The sequence below is a fragment of the Hemicordylus capensis genome, chromosome 4, assembly GCF_027244095.1.
Source record: "Hemicordylus capensis ecotype Gifberg chromosome 4, rHemCap1.1.pri, whole genome shotgun sequence".
Taxonomy (NCBI): domain Eukaryota; kingdom Metazoa; phylum Chordata; class Lepidosauria; order Squamata; family Cordylidae; genus Hemicordylus; species Hemicordylus capensis.
This window is the reverse complement of record NC_069660.1, coordinates 194,384,760-194,404,445: the sequence shown is the minus strand read 5'-3', so window position 1 is coordinate 194,404,445 and position 19,686 is coordinate 194,384,760. Positions and strand designations below refer to the sequence as shown.

The 19,686-nt window shown below is 43.0% G+C and overlaps 1 long non-coding RNA gene across 1 annotated transcript; it reads left to right on the top strand.

Moving 5' to 3' along the window:
* The first annotated feature begins 2,977 nt into the window (after nt 1–2,977).
* On the top strand, nt 2,978–13,390 carry LOC128325091 (uncharacterized). The gene is made up of 5 exons (XR_008307251.1): nt 2,978–3,288; nt 3,669–3,779; nt 8,924–8,967; nt 10,386–10,462; nt 13,165–13,390. It is a non-coding gene; the product is annotated as an uncharacterized LOC128325091 (long non-coding RNA).
* Nucleotides 13,391–19,686: the final 6,296 nt, after the last annotated feature.

The following is a 19,686-nucleotide window of genomic DNA, read 5'->3' as shown; positions in this document are numbered from 1 at the left end:
ATTAGAGGGAGGGACTCTGCATTACACAATATGGATAAAATATTGATCCAGGGAGAAAGTTGATGGTGGCAATCAAGCCAAAGAGCAAGGGTGTAGGAATAAAGTGACTGCGGTGGGAGGGAACTAAAGAGGCAGGCAGGAACAGCTGGGGATAGATAGATAGATAGATAGATAGATAGATAGATAGATAGATAACTGCCCTGGGCTATTTTTGGAAGGGCAGTATATAAATCAGATAAATAAATAGACTATAACTTTATTAAAGGAATATTTCATGCTAGCAATTCAAACTAGTAAGGAAGAGTAGTTATAAACCTTCCTGTGTAATGCACAGAGATACTGGCATGGATAGTCAGCTAAGAGATATCCTCCTGGAAAAACTCAGATCTCTGAGGAACTGCACTTGAAAAAAATACCTTTTCCTGTCTAGGGAGAAGTAGATTCCTCATTGCAACTGTGGTTGCAGCATATTTCCAGTACCATAGACAAGCCTCCCACTGGTTGTCACGCAACCTATTGAACATCCTGCTATCCCCTATCTCAGCTGAGATGGCCTTAGAGACTCCATTATAGGGGTGTGCATTTTGGAATTTTCTTATTTCAATTTGTTTCCGAATCAAAACATCCCCGTTTTGTTTTGTGCCCAAATTTTCTGAATCCGAATCAGCCCTGTTTTGTTTTGCAGCCAAATTTTCCGAATCCGAATCGATTTGGATTTTTAAAAAGGGTCCCAGGGCAAAAAGAGTGGGTGGTGGTGGTAGTGTCCAATGGGTGGAAGCTACCACCCAAATTTCAAAGGAATTAGGCAAAGGGCTGATTTTTTAAAAAGTTTACACATCTTTAAGAATTTTTCCATAGGGAATAATGGGGATTCCAGCAAATGTATCGCTTCAAATCCAGGGGAAAGGGATGACCCAGAGCAGAGTGTGGTGGGTGGTAGTGCCCAATGGGGGCAAGGAAACTTCCAGAATTATTTCAAAGGAATTGGGCAAAGGGCTGCTCTTTTGTGATTTGTTGAAGTTTACGTGTCTTTAAGATTTCTCCTATAGGGAATAATGGAGGTTTCAGCAGCCCCATAATTCCACTTGGGGGGGCGAGGAGTTGTGTAGTGCACATAGGGTGTCAACCACCCCCATACCCACAAGCTTGTGGGTTACTGGGTTTTGTTGTTTCTGAGGTGTTCATTGTAGATTCTCTGGTAGCATATGAGATTTTCAGTGAAAAACAAGAATCCACTCTCATATGCTACCAGAGAATCTACACTCAGAACACCACAGAAACAGCAGAACCCAGCACCCCATGGGTTAGCAACCCTTCCCCTGGCCAATGTGGGGTCAGTAAAGAGTGGCAAGAAGCAAAAGAGCCACTGGGGAACAAGGAGGGAATTGTCAGCAGGTCAGCCCGTGATTTAGGTCACCGATCAGAAGGCTGGAAGGGTGGGAAATTCAAAGAGATGTCAAACACAAAATGGAGACTGACTCAGAGATCACCACAAAATGGAGGTCCAAAACAACAAAATGTTTTGTAGCCGAAACAGGGACGTTTTGTTTTGTATACAAAACTTTTGGATCTGGAAAATGGATGTTTTGTTTTGTCTACAAAACACCTGAAACAGGCTGTTTGGGGTACAAAACGTTTTGTATCCAAAACGTTTCGCACATCCCTACTCCATTATTCAGGACTTTGGGGCATAAGTCCATGCCCCCAGAGCCCCTGCTGTTTCTGGGGGGGGTCCCCAAATCATGCAGGCTGCAGCCCTGGTCACTGCCCCATGTGCACCACCACCTCCTACTTGGTGTCAGGAATCTCCCCGGCCCAGCTGGGCAGAGAACATGAGTTGTTCCAGTGTGCATGGCTGGGCTGCTGAGCTCAAGTCCTCAGCCCCAGCAGCAGCACACCTTGTCTCCTCCCAGACGCACTGAGGCCAGGGCCAAATGTGAGTCATGTGCATCTGGCTGCTTTGTATTCGGACTCCCAGCAAGGCTGAGGCAGAGGCAGCACAGCTGAGTGCAGCTCCAAGATGCTTGCACAGTGGCATCCTCTTTCCTGTTTGTGCTGCTTCCTGGTTGCTATAACCCTTAGCAACAGAGCAGCATTGAGCAACGAGGACAAGACTGGTAGCTGCAGACACAACTACCAAGTCAGCAGCATCCACACCCCCACTGGTGCCCCCTCTCCACCAGCCCCATCTCAGTAATAATAATCAGCAGCACTCTGGCCAGACAGATTGGACAAACAGAGGAGGAATCTCCTCTCCTAGCTGAGGCCGAGCATCCATGAGCTGCATGAATGTGGCGGCCTGACTTTCTCTAAGTGTCTCTTCTTCTTGGGGAGAGTGGAGACTCTCTTGCCATTGCCACACACACACACACAACCAGACCAGTCCAGGAGGGTCAACAGGTGAGGTAACTGACTGAGAGCTGAGATTGAAAAAAAAAATGCTTCTGAGTCAATGTTATATACAAATGTTTGCTTCCTTTTCATTAGCCATCATTTTTCAAATCAGGGGAGGAGCATGTAGTTTTCAGCAGTGCAACAGAGCTGAAGTCCCAAAGGTAGATATAATGACATTTTGACCAACTTTAAGGGGAAAAATCTTTCAAATAATTGGCTTAGTCACTGTTCATATAATGTAAAAGAAAATAAATCGGTGTTTATTTGAAACATGGGAGCCTTTAAGAGATGCTTTTGATACCTTGATATTCTAGATGTCATCCATTAATTGTTTAAATAATGTGTGTGTGAAATAAATGCAAAGAAAAATGTCTGCAAATAGCATATCTGCAGTTATTTTTATTTGTAAAATGCCTTGTAGTGAGGAGGATATAAAGCTTCCATAGCTTCCCAAAGATCAAATTATTCTTTGTATTATAACCCATGCCATCTTTCCCATGACATCTAGAGCCTGACAAATCACTAGGGGGTAGGGACAGGGGTCCAGGGGAAGAGATAATATAACTGGCATGACTTCTAAATTACTGAGTGTTTATAATAGGGAATGGCAGTCAGTAGTATTATCTTCAAATTTTAGAGACACCGCTATGGTACCGTCTTCAAAGTTCTCATCCTGGTATCACCATTGTAAGAAAAACAGTGTACCACTGAGGAAGGCCTTTACAACTTTCTATTTCCAAACTATGTCCTCAGCATATCTTGAAGGGAGAATTTGCAGATTCCCAGTGGAGCAGCACCTTTGTCCTTGTGGCGCTGGTCATGTGGAGGACATCATCCACTACATCCTTTATTGCCCTATTTACAATGTGATCAGGGGAAAAACATGGATGATAGGTAAACTTCCGATGTGATTCCATATGTCAGCTGTCATGATACCACCTTCACTATGCTTTCTTTTAAACTCAGAAATAAATTTACGTGTTCTAAAATGTAGCTTTGGTTTTAGTTCAACCTAACTGATGTAACTTTTTGGTATGTTGTATTTTTTCTGCTATGTTCTGACCTCCTGTGGTCACAACAATAAATGTATTACTTACTTACTCTTCAGTTTTCCTCCTTCCTAAAAATGAGTAACTACTTAATAGTTTTAAAACTTTCTAAAACTTTCTGTGTGTGTGTGTTTCAGCAAGCTAAGCAAAGGAGAAAAGTTGATAAAATGAGCATGGTGATGTTTGCTTGTTGAAAGCCAGCCACATTTATTTCTCTCTTTCAAGGGAAGAGAGAAAGAACATAAGAACAGCCCTGCTGGATCAGGCCCAAGGCCCATCTAGTCCAGTATCCTGCTTCACACAGGGGCCCAACAGATGCCTCTGGGAAGCCCACAAGTGAGTGTTTATTATGTATATATGTGTTGACTGTCTAGGCATATGTTCTTATGTTAATAAGACTATAAGAACATAAGAACCCATTTTAAAAAAAAATACTGCATGTGTGTGTGTTGTGGGACGATACATATCTTGCAGTTGTGGGGAGGGGGCCTATTAGGTCCAGGCTCCAAAATTACCTAGCTGCACCTCTGGATGGCCTATTGCTTTTGATTGTTTGGCTTCTGCTTAAAGTGCCACATTAGGCAAAATCCAGTAACAATGTACATTAGTTGGGGGAGGGGCTGTAGTTGGGGAAAAGGCCATAGCTTTGCACATGCATTGCATATACAAGGTCCCAGGTTCATTCTCCAGCATTCCAGGTAGAGCTGTGAAAGACCCCTGTTTGAAACCCTGGAGAACCACTGCCAGTCAAATTGAGCTAGATAGACCAATGGTCCATCCATATAAGGCAGTTCATTCATAATCTAGAGGTGTGTGGAATTGCCCTGTGAAATTTTACTGGATTTTACCAAATTTTACCAAAAACTCTTTTGGCCACATTACCAAAACAGGGCAGGATGGAATCCCGATGAGGTGTTCCAAAACTGCCAAGATAACAAAAAAGATCCTTAAATGGAATCCTCAAATATGGAGCAAACTTTTCCACACAAGGCTGAGAAAGATTGGGGGCAGTTTTCTGCTCTTCCCTTCCAAACCACCTGAATCATTCCTCAGGAGCACCTGTATATCTGGTTATGGTAATGTCTCAAAAAGATAAGCACAACAAATATTTGCAACATCCTGCTCCCTACCTTCCTTCCTATCAGAATTTAATCTTGAATATAACCAAAGGTTGTCCTTTAATCCTTTTTGTTAATCTTGCTCCCACACTGAAATTGAAATTGAAAGATGAATTGGAGTAGGCCTAGCAATTTAGTTGACATAAATCAGGACTCTCAATTCTTGGGTAGATTTTTTTAAAATAACTCTTACTTACAATTAGGGATGTAAGCTTTAATTTATTTAATTGTAGATTAAGCAATTAAAATGCTAGTTGATTTTTTAAAATTATTATGTGTTACTGTAATTCAGAATGAAAAAAGAGATATTAAAGATTTCTTGTAAGCATGAGTGGTAGCCTTTCAATTTTATTAACTTGTAAATTATGTCATCCTTGTAGTATGCTCAATGAGACAAATTTGGTGATGATGAAATGTGTTTAAATTTAATCAATTAAATGCTTTAATTGCTAGTAAGCAGAGATGGATAGATGGAGAGAGAGAGAGAGAGTAATATCAAAGAATTGTACTCTAGTGCTGACTCACACTTGTCAGCTTTCTCACTTTAATTAAAAGCAGATGGTTAACATATTAAAAATCCTTGAATTGGTTGACAATCTTAATTAATATCAATCAAGATATATGGCTATCATTTGACTAAAGCAAGATTTGAACAAAGAACTCTCAAGCGCTCTCACTTTCTCTCTGTGTCACAATATTTCATCAGCAGCTGCTTTATGCCAATGTGACTCAGCACAATAAAGTCCTTCAATTCTATGCCTTGGATTTGTATTTTTCTCCTTCCTCCATGTATGCACTACTGTTTTCCAAGAAAATTTGCAATAGCTTCCATTTGCAATAGCTTCCATCGTTCTGAGGTGGTCTTCCATCCAGGCTCTGGGCAGCATCAGGGCTTGGCTAAATCAGGTACTGGCTGGTGGCTCAGAGCCATCAAAAGTCCCACAGTCTGAAGTCCACCTGCCCAATCCCTACAGCAATGGCAGCAAGAGCACAAATTTCTAAGCTGAGTGAGTCATGCCATGATTCTGTGCCACCCTCCCCATCAGCAAATATGGGAGCCTTTCAGAGCTACATTTCATTGTTTAAAAGATGGCACTGCCGCCACAGCCACCACAAAGTGCTCTGGGCTGCTGACCTGTTTCTATCTCGCACCCAACTAAGCCTTCCCCAGACTCTTGTGAAGACTTACTAGGTGGTGGGCAGAAAAAGTTTGCACCTGTTGCAAAGTGCTCCAGGCTGCAGCTACATTTAAGCTCAATTAGGACTTGGTGGGGGCCCCAAACAGCCCTGGTCAAGGGCCCCTTGAAACCTTGAGTTGTCCTTGCCAGGTTCTGTAATATGTTCTTCACATATCATACCATATCCATACCATAAACCCTACAGCGCTTAGCACCTGTTTACCTTCAGGACTGCCTCTCCCAGCCAGTCCTGTCCCATCCTGTGAGATCTTCTCAGGTTGCCCTTCTTTTGGTCCCTGGTCTCAGATTGGTCCATAGTACTAGGGCCCATGGAAGGGCTTTCTCTGTTGCTGCCCCTTCACTTTGAAATTCTCTTTCCCCCCACCAGATTTGGTCTGCCTTCTCCCTTTCAGCCTATAAAAGCTTACTCAAGAGATTTCTTCTCCTTCAGGTGTTTGCCCATTTTTTTTAAAAAAACAAAATCTTGGATGATATTCTTGTTTTGTACGCTGCCCTGAGTCTGTGGATTGGGCAGTATATTAAATCTTTTAATTAATAAATAAAAATTAAATATTAGTCTCATGGTGTCAGCCAATCTGGACAACAGTCTGACCAGTTCTTTTAAGTGTGAGAGAGAAACAGGAGTGTGGACATCTCTTCTCCACCTGGTGTGTGATTCCACTACTACCTTTTTATGTGGAGAAGGAGGTTTGCCTGAACTAACTCTCAGTACACAGTTTCAATTGCTACTTAAAGTAATGTTAAGATGGTGCATTGGGAATGGTTTGGGAAAATCCTTCATACAGATGGATGATGGTGCAGAGTACAGTAAAGATGCTTGCACCCATATTCCTGCTCCATTATCTTTAAAATTATAAACTGTCCTGAGCCACTTTAGAAAGGGCAGTATATAAATCAAATCAATCAATCAATAAACAAAAATAAATAAGAAAGCTGTTTGGAGTATTGTTTGAACCTGGTTTTTGTTGTTGTTGTTTGCCTTTTCTTATCTTACATGTCAGTGTCCTTTTATTCTTGGCTCTTTGCTGCAGAAATAGCAGTAGCATCATATACTCTGAAGCAGAAAAGGTCCTCCTTTCATACTGAAGAAGCACTAAAATACAGGGCATAGTGTTTCCCAAAATGCCACCTGCTAACTATTTACAAAAGCAGATGTTTATGCAGAAATTCAACAGGTGCAGCAGCTTTATGGATCACTCCTCTGGAGAGCCTTTATCCCCCTCTTCCATTTGTACTGATGATACATGGATTTTTTTGTCCCTAAGCCCGAACGGAGGAAGGAGGAGGGTTCATCAAATTGCAGCTCTTCTCACTGTCATGCCCTGTGTTTCACTGAGTTTCTCAGTGAAAGTGTCAGTGACTGACCAGGAGAGGGACTGACCAGTTGCAGGGGAGTAACAGCAGGAGGGAGGGCATGCCCTCAACTCCTGCCTGTAGGCTTCCAGTGGCATCTGATGGGCCACTGTGTGAAACAGGATGCTGGACTAGATGGGCCTTGGGCCTGATCCAACAGAGCTTTTCTTATGTTCTTATGTTCTTTGCTTGCCAGTGAAGAATAAGAAGACAGGAGATGTCACCTCATTACCTCAGCACATGCTGAAACATTCTTTTCTCCAAACCAGCCAAAATTCAGGGTGCTGTTGAGGTGGACTTGAAAATGCTTGAGAACCATGGTCTCCCCAGCACCTGCATTTATCTTAGTTTGAATGGAAGCCAGTGTCTGCTACGGCCTTTGTTGCTCAGGGTTCCATTTTGTACCCCCACTTTCAGTCAGAATTGCCACTTCAATTTGCTTTTCTCTTGAATGGAATCAAAAGATATATCAACACTCTATCATCTCATTGAGTTCAAAAGATCAATTGATAACTTAAGTGGTTATGGTCTCCATTTTAGACTACTTTTAGTATATGATATTTTAGGTCTGAAATAAGTTCATCTTAACTACTTGAAAGACATCAAAGTCTTGATAAGGCTTTTTGCAGTTCCTCCAACTGCTGATATTACTTTTGGCTGAGGTATGAACATTCGGTGACAAGCTGGATAACTTTCCAGGACTCAAAGGTGCCTCTCAAAATCCATTACAGATTATTTCATTCCCACAGCTGAAGCTGTGAGAATGCAGACCCAAGCATGTTCTTGCTGGCACATTCTCATAGCAGCCTGTTTGTGAGATGTTGTAGGTAATGTCACAGTGCTTTAAGCAGAAATCTATTAGGTACATAGATAGATAGCAAGTGACTGGATGATAAACCCTGTTCAATTTCTGGCTGGACATTTACTGTAGTAGGTGGCATTTTGGGGGAGCACTGTCTTTTGTATTGATGCATCAGACAGGAATTCAACAGGTGCATCCCTAGCAAGTGAAAGCTATTCCTGTTGTATTTCTGCTTGGATGCATCGCTCCCCAATCCAGTTCTGAGCTGAAAGGCCAAGGCAAAGTGTGGGTGAATGGAGCCTAATTGTAAAGCCAGCATAATATACAAGACAATACAGAGTTCTTATTGCATACCGGGTCAAAATAACTAGGTGACCACATTAACTTGAAATGTCCAGCTGTTTTAAAAAATGATTGAAAACTGTAAGCACCTTAACTCTAATCTTAAATGGAATGGGTATATATATATATATATATATATATATATATATATATATATATAATTTTGAAAAGTTGTGTTCATTTCAGTTATCTTTGATTTGAAAGTATTATTGAAAGAAGGGAGTGGGTGGGTAAGAAAGAAAAAGAATTACATTATTTTTAAAAATCCACTGTCATTATACTGTATTTTAATAAATGTCTAGCTAAACTTTTCTTTTTATCATTTCAGTTAATTTGTTTCTTGCACTGCTGAGTTCTATCCCATGCCGAGTGCCATAGCAAATATCCATTGCATTACCTTAATGTTTCCTACGGATTATGAGTCATCCTTCATAAAAGCTGTTGTAGGCAAAAGTGATGAAGAGATGAAATCCACATTTTTATTAGTATAAAAGTCCTAGCAGGAGTTTTCCTGCAGGAAAGTGAATCTAAACTTGCACTTGTTTTTTTAACTCTTCATCATACCAATTCTATAATGGTATTAACTGATTTGGAAGGATTAGTGATGCATGGAGCCCTGATGAAAACTTAAAATAGTCTTATCAAAACTCTTTTTGCTTCCCTCAGAATTCTCCAGAACATCCACAGAACATCCAGTGCTGATGAGACAGGTTGACCATAACAATCTGCATTATTTCCTGTGGATCCCAGTCAAGGGATAAGTAGAGCCCTCCATTTGCCAAAGTATCCTATCTCTCGACCCAGTACAAACTTGTAAGATGGGCCTCCTTTCTCCTCCCCTCACAAAAGCTCATACTGTTTTGAAAAACCTTGGTGTTTGACCTTCTCAACTGCTGCCAGGTGTGGGCCCAACACTGTGGGCTCCTATCCCCCTGCCTGAAGACAGTAACTGACACGGGGGACTTCTGACATATGGGAAATGTCATTTTTGAAAGAGCACATCATATGGGATGAGACACTTCTCTCTATCTCACAAGCTACCAATCTGAGTTTCCTATGCAAGCTCTCCCTTCCTCTCATAAGATTTTGCCCGATCTGGACATCCTATAGCAGTACATATTTGCAGGGAAATAGGTCTGCACAAACACCCTCTAGGATGATCTACAATTTAGTCTGTTTTGGCAACAATATTTGCAGATTGGGATAGTTCTGATATGTAGTTGGTGTAGAGATTGCTCTAAAATGCTCCTCACCCAGATTTCAAAAGTATCTGAGCTTGTTTCTCAAGTGGAACTGTTACACTAGGAATTATCACGGTTCCACTCTTTCTTTCTGCATTCAGTACTGTGCTGTGCATGTACTATATTTGCCACACCTTTCAAGCAATTCTGTTCATGTGTCTTCCTATCAAGATGCTTTTATGTATTGCTTTACTGCACATGCGCAATGAGAACACCACACAAAAAGAATCTTGATGTCATATTGGCCCACATGAAGCGCAGCCTTACATAGGTGTTATACTGCACTGTGTACCTGAAAGACAGTATTGGGTCTGCTCAGTACAGGCAGTTGTGCATGCAGCACTTTTTACAGGTTTTCCCAATAGACATCTCCAGTATTGCCTTTCCAGTCTGCAGGAGGCCCGCAGTGCAGTGTTGTGCCTCCCTAATGCTGCATGTCATGTCAGGCAATATGTATGATCACTCCCATATTGGTTTTTTTGCAGAGTTTTCTTATGTGCACATGATCATGTACACATGATCTCAATACTAAGGGGAAAGGAAAATGAAAGAGGACAGAAGGAATGACAAGTCCTGCTCCAATTTCTAAATTAATTTTAAAAATTCTCTTTGATAACCAGAATGCAGGAGGAGTGGAACACAGGGCAGAACCATGCAACCAAGCAACCTAGCTAAATGAATGGATGGATGGATGGATGGAGAATAATGAATGAATGAATAAATAAATAAATAAATATTTTTTTAAAAATGGAGCAATGGAGAAACCCGTTTGGTAATAAACACAGTTTGGGTCAATAAGGCCAGTTTTGATGATACTTTCCTATTGCATTATTCATTTGTTTTAGCTTTTATGTGTTGCTTTACTGCTTTTATGTGTTGCTTTACAGCACATGAGCATTGAGAACACCACACAAAAAGAATCTTGATGTCATATTGGCCCATGCCACAAGATGCGCAGCATTACGTAGGTGTTATATAATAATAACAATAACAATAACAATAATATGTAGGCAAATATTTTCTTCATAAAAACATGAAGCAGCAGAAAAGCACATTGGGCTGGTTCAGACAATACTTTCCAGCCAGACCTGTTCTCACATGACTGAGTTGTACACATGTTGAGAGTGCACATATCTCCCCACCATTACTCCTGAATCACATGTGGGATGGTTTTTCTGAACCACCCCTCTACAAACAACTCCAAATGCTAGTATTTAGAGTGCATGTAGAGGCAGTGGCAGATTTAAGCAGAGGCAGATTAGGCATCTGCCTACAGTGGTAAAATCTGAAGAGTGGCAAACTTTGTTACTCCTCAAATTTTGTCACCCCGCTCTGTAGGCAAGGGGAAAGCCCCCCCCCCTTAAAAACCACCACTGTGTGTGGTGGGATAAGGTCAGCGAAGGTGAATGTTATGGGCCATAACGGACTGCAGATGGGCCGTGCAGTCATTTGGGATGGAGTAGGGGAGATGGAAGGAGCTCTCCCTTGCTGCTCTCACCACCTGTGCAGCAGCATTGCTAAAAGAGGGAACTTTCCCCTTGGCCTACTACCACCCTTCCCACTGCAGCCACTGCTGCCCTGTTGCCTGCACAGCATTTTAAAGGTAAAGGGGGGCTTTCCCCTCTCTACCTTCTCCACAGCCACTGCTGTGAGGCCTTCGCTGACATTATCCTGCCCCGGACAGCAACGGTCTTTAAGGAGGAAAAAAGGGGGCTTTCTCCTTCCATCCCTACCCTTGCTGCAGTGGTGGGGGTGGCAAATCCTTGGCTGCCTACGGGCTGCAAATGGGCTGCCCCCTGTGTAGGGGGGCAGCTTGAATGAACTACTCCTCACATGATTAAGGAATGCCATACCCTGAGAAGGAAACATATGTGCTCATGGCATGCTCATGTCATAATCAGGGGGAGCTGGCCAGGTCAGAAAGTACTTGCCAAACTAGCCCAGAACAATTTTGGGTTTTACTTGTGTTTTAATGCCTTTTTTCAGCGGTAATGCTTTATGGCAGAATAGCTTGTCACGTGAAATTAGTTGTGCCATCTCCTTCTCCTGGACACAGGCAGGCCAAGGCCAAGCTATGAGAGACAACAGCCAGAGGAAAGTGATGTTTGTTTGACAGAAACAACAAAAAGTAATACAGTTTGGCCCTGGATGCTTTTAGAGAGTTTTGTAACTACATACATCAGTTCTTGGTTAATCACAGAAGCTACTCCAATGGTTTTGCTATTCTGCCACACAGTTGCCATGGGAAAGCACCCTGCGGTGATGCTGTGTTAGAATGATGCAGGTGTTTCAGCTGTTTGCAGTCTATTTGAAAACACAAGCGCTGGCAGCAGACAACTTTCGTGTCCAAAAATCTTATTTGTTGAAGCCGCAACACCAATGATATGGCCAAATGCAAAGGATTTGCATATGAAGTCAACCAAGTAGCCCTTCTTGCCAAGCATGATGTCAGTATCATGTGATGTTTAAGAAACAATGCCAAGATTCTTTCTTAAAGCTATCAGTTGATTAAAGTTCTTTTAGGATTTAATCTCCATTTAAGTTTAATGGAGCAGCTTTAGTTTAATGAAGGCAAGTATTTTACATATAGCAAAGACAAATAAGGGACAAACTAAATGTGACAAAGGTAGCTCCCTGTGTTTAACCCGGATCTGTTGCAGTCACAGAGATAGCAGGATGGGATGAGAGGCCCAGTTTAAGAAGCGAAAGGGATGTATGAGAGAGGAGTCCTGAACTTTATTTCCCTATCCGGTCCACTGTCAGGAGTCAGCTGTCAGTACTATGCCCAGTGTCATCACAGGGCCTCTGGGGGACATTCTCATTTGCAGATGGGGGCAGGGGTTCTGGGAGAATACAGCAAAGTCACAACTGAGAGCATTGCATCACCACTGACTTCTCCCACCTCCCCATCCACAATGATGCAGGGGCCTCTTTGAGGAAGCCTATTTGCAAATGGAAGGGTGGGAAGGCCTGCTGCTGCCTAGTTCCCCCCTCCATCTGTGGAGGGGAAATCCAGTGGGTGTTGCAGCTCCTGCTCCCACCTTCACCATCTGTGAATGGTGGGGACTAGGTGGTGGTAGCTTTTCCTCCTCCCACTGTCCAAGAGTTGAAAGAGGAGGAACTGCCAATACCTCTGAGGAGTTGCCCCCCTCCCATTTGCAGATGGAGAATGGAGGAAGAGGATGCACTGTTGGAGCTGTTGCCCCACCACCAAGCCCCCCGCTGACAAAGCCTGTAGTTACCTCCCATCACAGAGGACGGGGCCTTTGGTGCTCACATGCCAAGGGCGGGCCTCCTCAGACAGCATGTTGGCCTTGTTCCCTGGCAACTCCATTGCTCAAATGCTTTTCTCCCAGATGGCTTCATTTCAGTTGTTGGAACCTGTCTGAGGGGGGAAATGATACTGGAGGACAGAGTGCATTAGGCTTCTGCTCACATCTGGCAATATCTACAGTCTCTCTTCAGAAGCTGCTGAAACTTTCAGGATTGCAGCAAGTTCTAACACAGAACTGGGCTTCTGTAAATTCATAATGAATCCCAAGTGTGAAACGATGCAGTTTTGTCCACCTAATTATAATTCAGCATAATTAATGTTAGATACTTAAATTAATCAAGGTTTTGCATCAGATAATTGGCTATTATTTGGACATTGTTTTTGTTTTGCAGTGTTGAACAGCTTCAGTTCTACTACAGCATCCTCTTGGAACCATCTATGAACCATTGTTATTTGAAAAGCAAGGTATTTTATTACATTTTCAGTAACCAGGACTCTATAGCAATGTTTTAAATAGACCTGGGCAACCCTGGTGAGAAAACCTGCTGCTTTTAAAGCAGAGGTTTCTTGATGTGCCTTAGGTTTCTACCCTAATTAAAACTCAAGAGGATTTGTAAAGTCAGGAAGATGCAAAACTTCCAATAAATTAATGGGAGAATATTTATGCTTGTGAAAACCAAGAATAATGAAGGAAATAGGTCATTTTGAAAATGCATCCTGGGATGAGGAGAAAATGAAACCTGGTTTATGATTGATGGGTGCAGAGATGTTATTGATTGTGACTGTGGAACAGGATGGACACAAAGAACATGCTTATATATGTTGTTAGAAATGAACTCATTATTTGGAGGAACTCTTTGAATATGAGTGAGCATAATTTACTAATGATCAAGAATTCCTTGTTTTGACATTTGTTGAAGTCTCAAGTAAGATGTGTACAGGGCCACAAGATATGTCTAGGACCATTTGTATTAGTTATATGACCACCACCACACCTACCCCCTCCCTACACAAATGCAAATTCTGAACTAAAAATCATTGATTATTTATTTAGAACAAGTTAGTCTACCAGTACAATATATAGCAAATGTAGCATATGGAAATGTGTTTATTTGTATGCATGTGCTCAGTCTGTAATTCTGAACTAGCTATCTTTTAAGACCATGGAATAGGGTGGCAACCTGACAACAGGGAATGATAGATGCAGGCTGGTGGGGCTTTCTGGGTATCAGACTGTGACTGGAGATCACAAGGGAATAATGGGAAGCCATATAGCTGAGTGGAAAAGCTCTCTTCCCCTGAGCAGTAGAATCTTTTGCATGTCTGCCTGGACAGTTTCAGAGTTATAAGTGTCATCAGGTACTTGGAAATAAAGGGCCAGTGCACACCTCATGCCAATACTTATGTCCTAAGCATGATGGGGCGTGGAAGTGAGCATGGGAGCATGCATTCTGCAATGCCACATATAGAACATTTGATCTGAACCTTGTTCACCTGATCAAGCCTTGTTCACCTGATCAATCAACCCTTTGTCAGATACCATAGGGTCCGAAGGAGGAGCCCTGTGGATCACACACTGATTCCCTACTTTCTGCCCCATCAGGGCTAGTGGTCAGAGGAAGAAACCATAGGAATACCTACAGCCTGCACCTACAGCCTCAGAGGCAAGATGGCTCTAAAAACCAGTTGCAGGGGAGGAACAGCAGGAGAGAGGGCAAGTCCTCACATCCTGCCTGTGGGCTTTTCAGAATCATCTGGTGGGTCACTATGTGAAACAGGATGCGGGACTGGATGGGTCTTGGGCTTGATCCAGCAGGGCTATTCTTATGCTCTTACCACCACCCACAATTCTCCTGGCCTGAGGAATTAGTCAACTTGTTAATTCTGTATTTGTATTATCCCAATGCAGTTCTTGATATTCCTTTTCATTGTAGTTCAGTCTTTTCATTGGCTAATACAAAGTTCCCACATCTGGTCAGCTTGTTACTCAGGGTTTGCCCTGCCAGACTACCAATCTCTCTGCTCAGGTAGGTCCTTCTGGCAACCACTCTATATAATTGCTCCTAGTAGGTACCTTCCCGGGGTGTTGGCTGACTGGTATTTATTGCATTTTGTGTGAGGGAAATAAGTATTTGATCCCCTGCTGATTTTGTCCATTTGCCCTCTGACACAGAAATGACCAGGCTATAATTGGAATGGTAGGTTTATTGTAGCTGTGAGAGACAGAATAACAACAAATAAACCCTCAAAAGCCCAGTGCCCAAAAGTCAGCGATGGATTTGCATTGTAGTGAGGGAAATAAGTATTTGATCCCTTCACAAAAGATGTCTTAGTACTTGGTGGCAAAACCCTTGTTGGCAATCACAGAGGTCAGACGTTTCTTGTAGTTGGCCACGAGGTTTGCACACGACCCAGGAGGGACGTTGTCCCACTCCTCTTTGCAGATCCTCTCCAAGTCAGAAAGGTTTCAAGGCTGATGTTTGGCAACCCGAACCTTCAGCTCCCTCCACAGATTTTCTATGGGATTAAGGTCTGGAGACTGGCTGGGCCACTGCAGGACCTTCATGTGCTTCTTCTTGAGCCACTCCTTTGTTGCCTTGGCTGTGTGTTTTGGGTAATTGTCATGCTGGAATACCCATCCACGACCCATTCTCAATGCCCTGGCTGAGGGAAGGAGGTGCTCACCCAAGATCTGACGGTACATGGTCCTGTCCATCGTCCCTTCGATGCGGTGAAGGTGTCCTGTCCCCTTAGCAGAAAAACACCCCCAAAGCATAATGTGTCCACCTCCATGTTTGATGGTGGGGATGGTGTTCTTGGGCTCATAGGCAGCATTCCTCCTCCTCCACACACGGCAAGTTGAGTTGATGCCAAAGAGCTCGATTTTGGTCTCATCTGACCACAACACTTTCGCCCAGTTCTCCTCTGGATCATTCAGATGTGCATTGGCAAACTGCAGACAGGCCTGTACATGTGCTGCCTTGAGCAGGGGGACCTTGCGGGCACTGCAAGATTTCAGTCCTTCACGGCGTAGTGTGTTACCAATTGTTTTCTTGGTGACTATGGTTCCAGCTGCCCTGAGATCATTGACAAGTTCCCCCTGTGTAGTTCTGGGCTGCTTTGTCACCGTTCTCATGATCATTGCAACTCCACGAGGTGAGATCTTGCATGGAGCCCCAGACCGAGGGAGATTGACATTTATTTTGTGTTTCTTCCATTTGCGAGTTATCGTGCCAACTGTAGTCACCTTCTCACCAAGCTGCTTGGCAATAGTCTTGTAGCCTAGTCCAGCCTTGTGCAGGTCTACAACCTTGTCCCTGACATCCTTCAACAGGTCTTTGGTCTTGGGCATGGTGGTGAGTTTGGAAGCTGAGTGATTGCTTGCTTCTATGGACAGGTGTCTTTTATACAGGTACTGTAACAAGCTGGGATTAGGAGCACTCCCTTACAGAGGGTGTTCCTCATCTCAGCTCGTTACCTGCATATAGTGAAAAGACACCTGGGAGCCTGAAATCTTGCTGGTTGATAGGGGATCGAATACTTATTTCCCTCACTACAATGCAAATCCATCGCTGACTTTTGGGCACTGGGCTTTTGAGGGTTTGTTTGTTGTTATTCTGTCTCTCACAGCTACAATAAACCTACCATTCCAATTATAGCCTGGTCATTTCTGTGTCAGAGGGCAAATGGACAAAATCAGCAGGGGATCAAATACTTATTTCCCTCAGTGTAATTGCTCCTAGTAGGTACCTTCCCGGGGTGTTGGCTGACTGGTATTTATTGCATTTTGATGTATTGCATTTTGAACTTTACCAATGATAATGAGCCAGTTCTGACAATACTGATCCCCATGATGTAAGGAGGAGCATGTGCACACACATCTCCACCCCTCCCTCACCCACCACACACAAACCTGGCACACTGTTCTACTCTGCATAGTCTGCATTGGGGACAGGGAGGAAGTACTTTCAATACTACTTTGAAGTAGTGTTTAGTTTGGACATTCTGCCCTCCCCCATGACAATGCGGGGACAGAGTGGCGCAGTGAATGGGTAGGGAAGCACATGCTCCTCCTCATGTGATAAGTACTGCTGTTGTCCAAACTGATTCAATGAGCCCTTTCTCACAATCAGAGAGAAAGGCTTGGGGGGAAGCCAGATGGTGGGGAAGGCAGCAGAAGCTCACCTTCCCCGCAGACAATCTGGGAAGGTCAGGGCATGCGATCCCATGTGCCCAGACGGTACTCTGTTTCCCCTGGGCAGTGCAGAGGTGTGGGGGTCAGGACACGTCGCCCCAGCCCTGGAACTCCCACAATGCACTGCCTAAGTGCACAGTGCATTGTGAGGATCCCTGGGGATCCCCCCAGAGCTGGCTAGGAGCCTGCACCTGTGTCAGCACCGTGTGGTGCCAACATACGAGACCTTAGCCCGAGTTAAGGGTACCGTCTTGTGCTTAACCCGAGATAAGTGGTGGCCCCCCTAAGCAGGTTTGCCACCATGCAGCCACTGGGAGCAACGTGGCTCTTGGTGGTTCTCATGCAGAGACAAGACCAGTCGTGGCTGGCTTATCCCTTTCTTGGCTTCGCATGAGAACAGCCTCATAGTCTACCTTTTTCCATGTTTTATTTTAAGACCCTTTTGACTTTGCCATGTTTTATTCAATCTGTTTTTTAAATTGGTTTCATATCTATCAGTGGCTTTGGGTATATTCCTACAGAAAAATGAGTACTACTTCTGTGTGCAAAATCTATCCCATGTACTGGTGACCCTGGTGTCAGGGGAAGGTGGAAGACCTTTCCCTTCCTATCCCACCACTGTCTGTGAGAGCAGCTCTTGAGTTCCTCCCACATCCATTGATAACTTTCAGTTTTCAAGAAGTGAAGAGAAGAAATTTTAGTTGGGAAAGTCATCCAAACCATATGAAAAGCAAAGAGAGGATGAATTTGAACAGGTTAATATATGAAGGCATTAAGGGAGGATAAGAACATTATATAGGAGAAGAGCAAAACGTACGAAACCCCCAGAAAGAATATGTTAAGTATATTAGAAGCAGAAAGCTTGCCAGATTATCAATACAGCCATTGTACCCTCAAGGTGAAAGAGAGGCAGTCAGGGATGACAGGTACTGCTGAGAAGCTAAATGAATTATTTGCATCTGTCTTCATAAAGGAGAATGTTGGAAAAAAATATATCCACTTACAAATTAGTTTTTCTTTTCAGCTGAAATATCTGAAGCATTTCTAAGAGAGGTGGCAGAACAAATAGGTAAACAGGAATACATCAGTAGAACCAGGCAGATTTCAGCCAGTTCTGAAAATGTACAATTACTTGCATGTGCAGATGTGAGAATACAGAAGGCTCTACACATGAAAAGAGGCTTCAAGAGCCAGATGCACATACCGCAGTTATACTACATAATCACATAGTGTAGTTCCAAGGGGCAGTCTGGGGGCGTGGGGGGTGGGGGAGAGAACATAAGAACTGCCTTGCTGGATCAGGCCCAAGGCCCATCTATTCCAGCATCCTGTTTCACACAGTGGCCCAGTAGATACTGCTGGAAGCCTACAGGCAGGAGCTGAGGGCATGCCCTCTCTCCTGCTGTTACTCCCCTGCAACTGTTATTCAGAGGCATCCTGCCTCTGAGGCTGGAGGTGGCCTATAGCTCTCAGGCTAGTAGCGGTTGATAGACCTCTCCTCCATGAAGTCATCCAAACTCCTCTTAAAGCCATCTAGGTTGTTGGCTGTCACCACATCTTGTCACAGAGAATTCCACAAGTTGATTATGCCTTGTGTGAAAAAGTACCCGCATTTGCTGGTCCTAAATTTCTTGGCAATTGGCCTGGAAATTCCTGGAGTGTTGGCCGCTCATGCTGGTTACCAGGAAGAGCACTGCCCCACCATCATAGAACAGATGGCCATGAAGAAGATAAGAAAGGGGCAAAATGATACGACCCATGTAGTCTCCCCACCATTTGCCCCAAGCCCAACTTTGGAGCTGAATATTCTACAATGAGAACTCTCTGCTCAGTGACTCAGACATCCGGATTAAATACTCAATAGTTAAATAGTAGTTACTCGGGATATACTCTGAAAGACTACTAAATTTCAAGAAGACGTCCTTTGGTAAATTTAGTCATCCAGTGTTTTAAAAGAAATGTCACACCCATGCCCAGCTGAAACCAAGATTAAGTAGGTCAATTTGCTCATGTTGGCCATCCCTTTCTTATTTCTCTCCACTCCCTGCTGCGTGCTAGTGTTCTCTTCCCTCCTTATATTGCCTCCCCATCACTGAAATTATATGCTTCTATATTTTGTCTTTGGGAACTTTTGTAAAGCACCAGGTACACTGATGGCACTGCAGACATAAAGGTCAGAACTGTAATTGTGTATTATTAGTTTCTAAATAATTCACTTGAAATGCATATAAATCAGGGAGAGTATCCTTTTGTTAGGATCATTTACTCCCATTAGCTGCACAGCTGTAAAATGATGACTTCATACCACAGCTAATGGCATAAGACATATACAATGAAACACTGTTATTAGCAAATATTAAAGTACAATCAAAGGAGGTATTTGAAACCATTTGCTATTGAATCTACAGATTACTTCTTCCATAATTCCTGTAAGCATTTTAAGTGCACAACCTCATTATTGTATTATCTACAGTTTATGTCCCTATACTTTTAATAGTCATGAACTTTTGGCTAAAATCCATTATGATTGTTTTCAATTACAGAATGGCAAGTATTAATAAACAGTAATACATTCTAGTGAATTTGTTCTATTGATTTTTCTCTAAATAGTTCCATGATTGCGCATCTACTTTCATTAATTGCTTTGCTTTACATTCTAAATCTCTTATAGACAGAAACTTATAGCTGTCCAATACAAATATAAACAGTAGAGTGAATA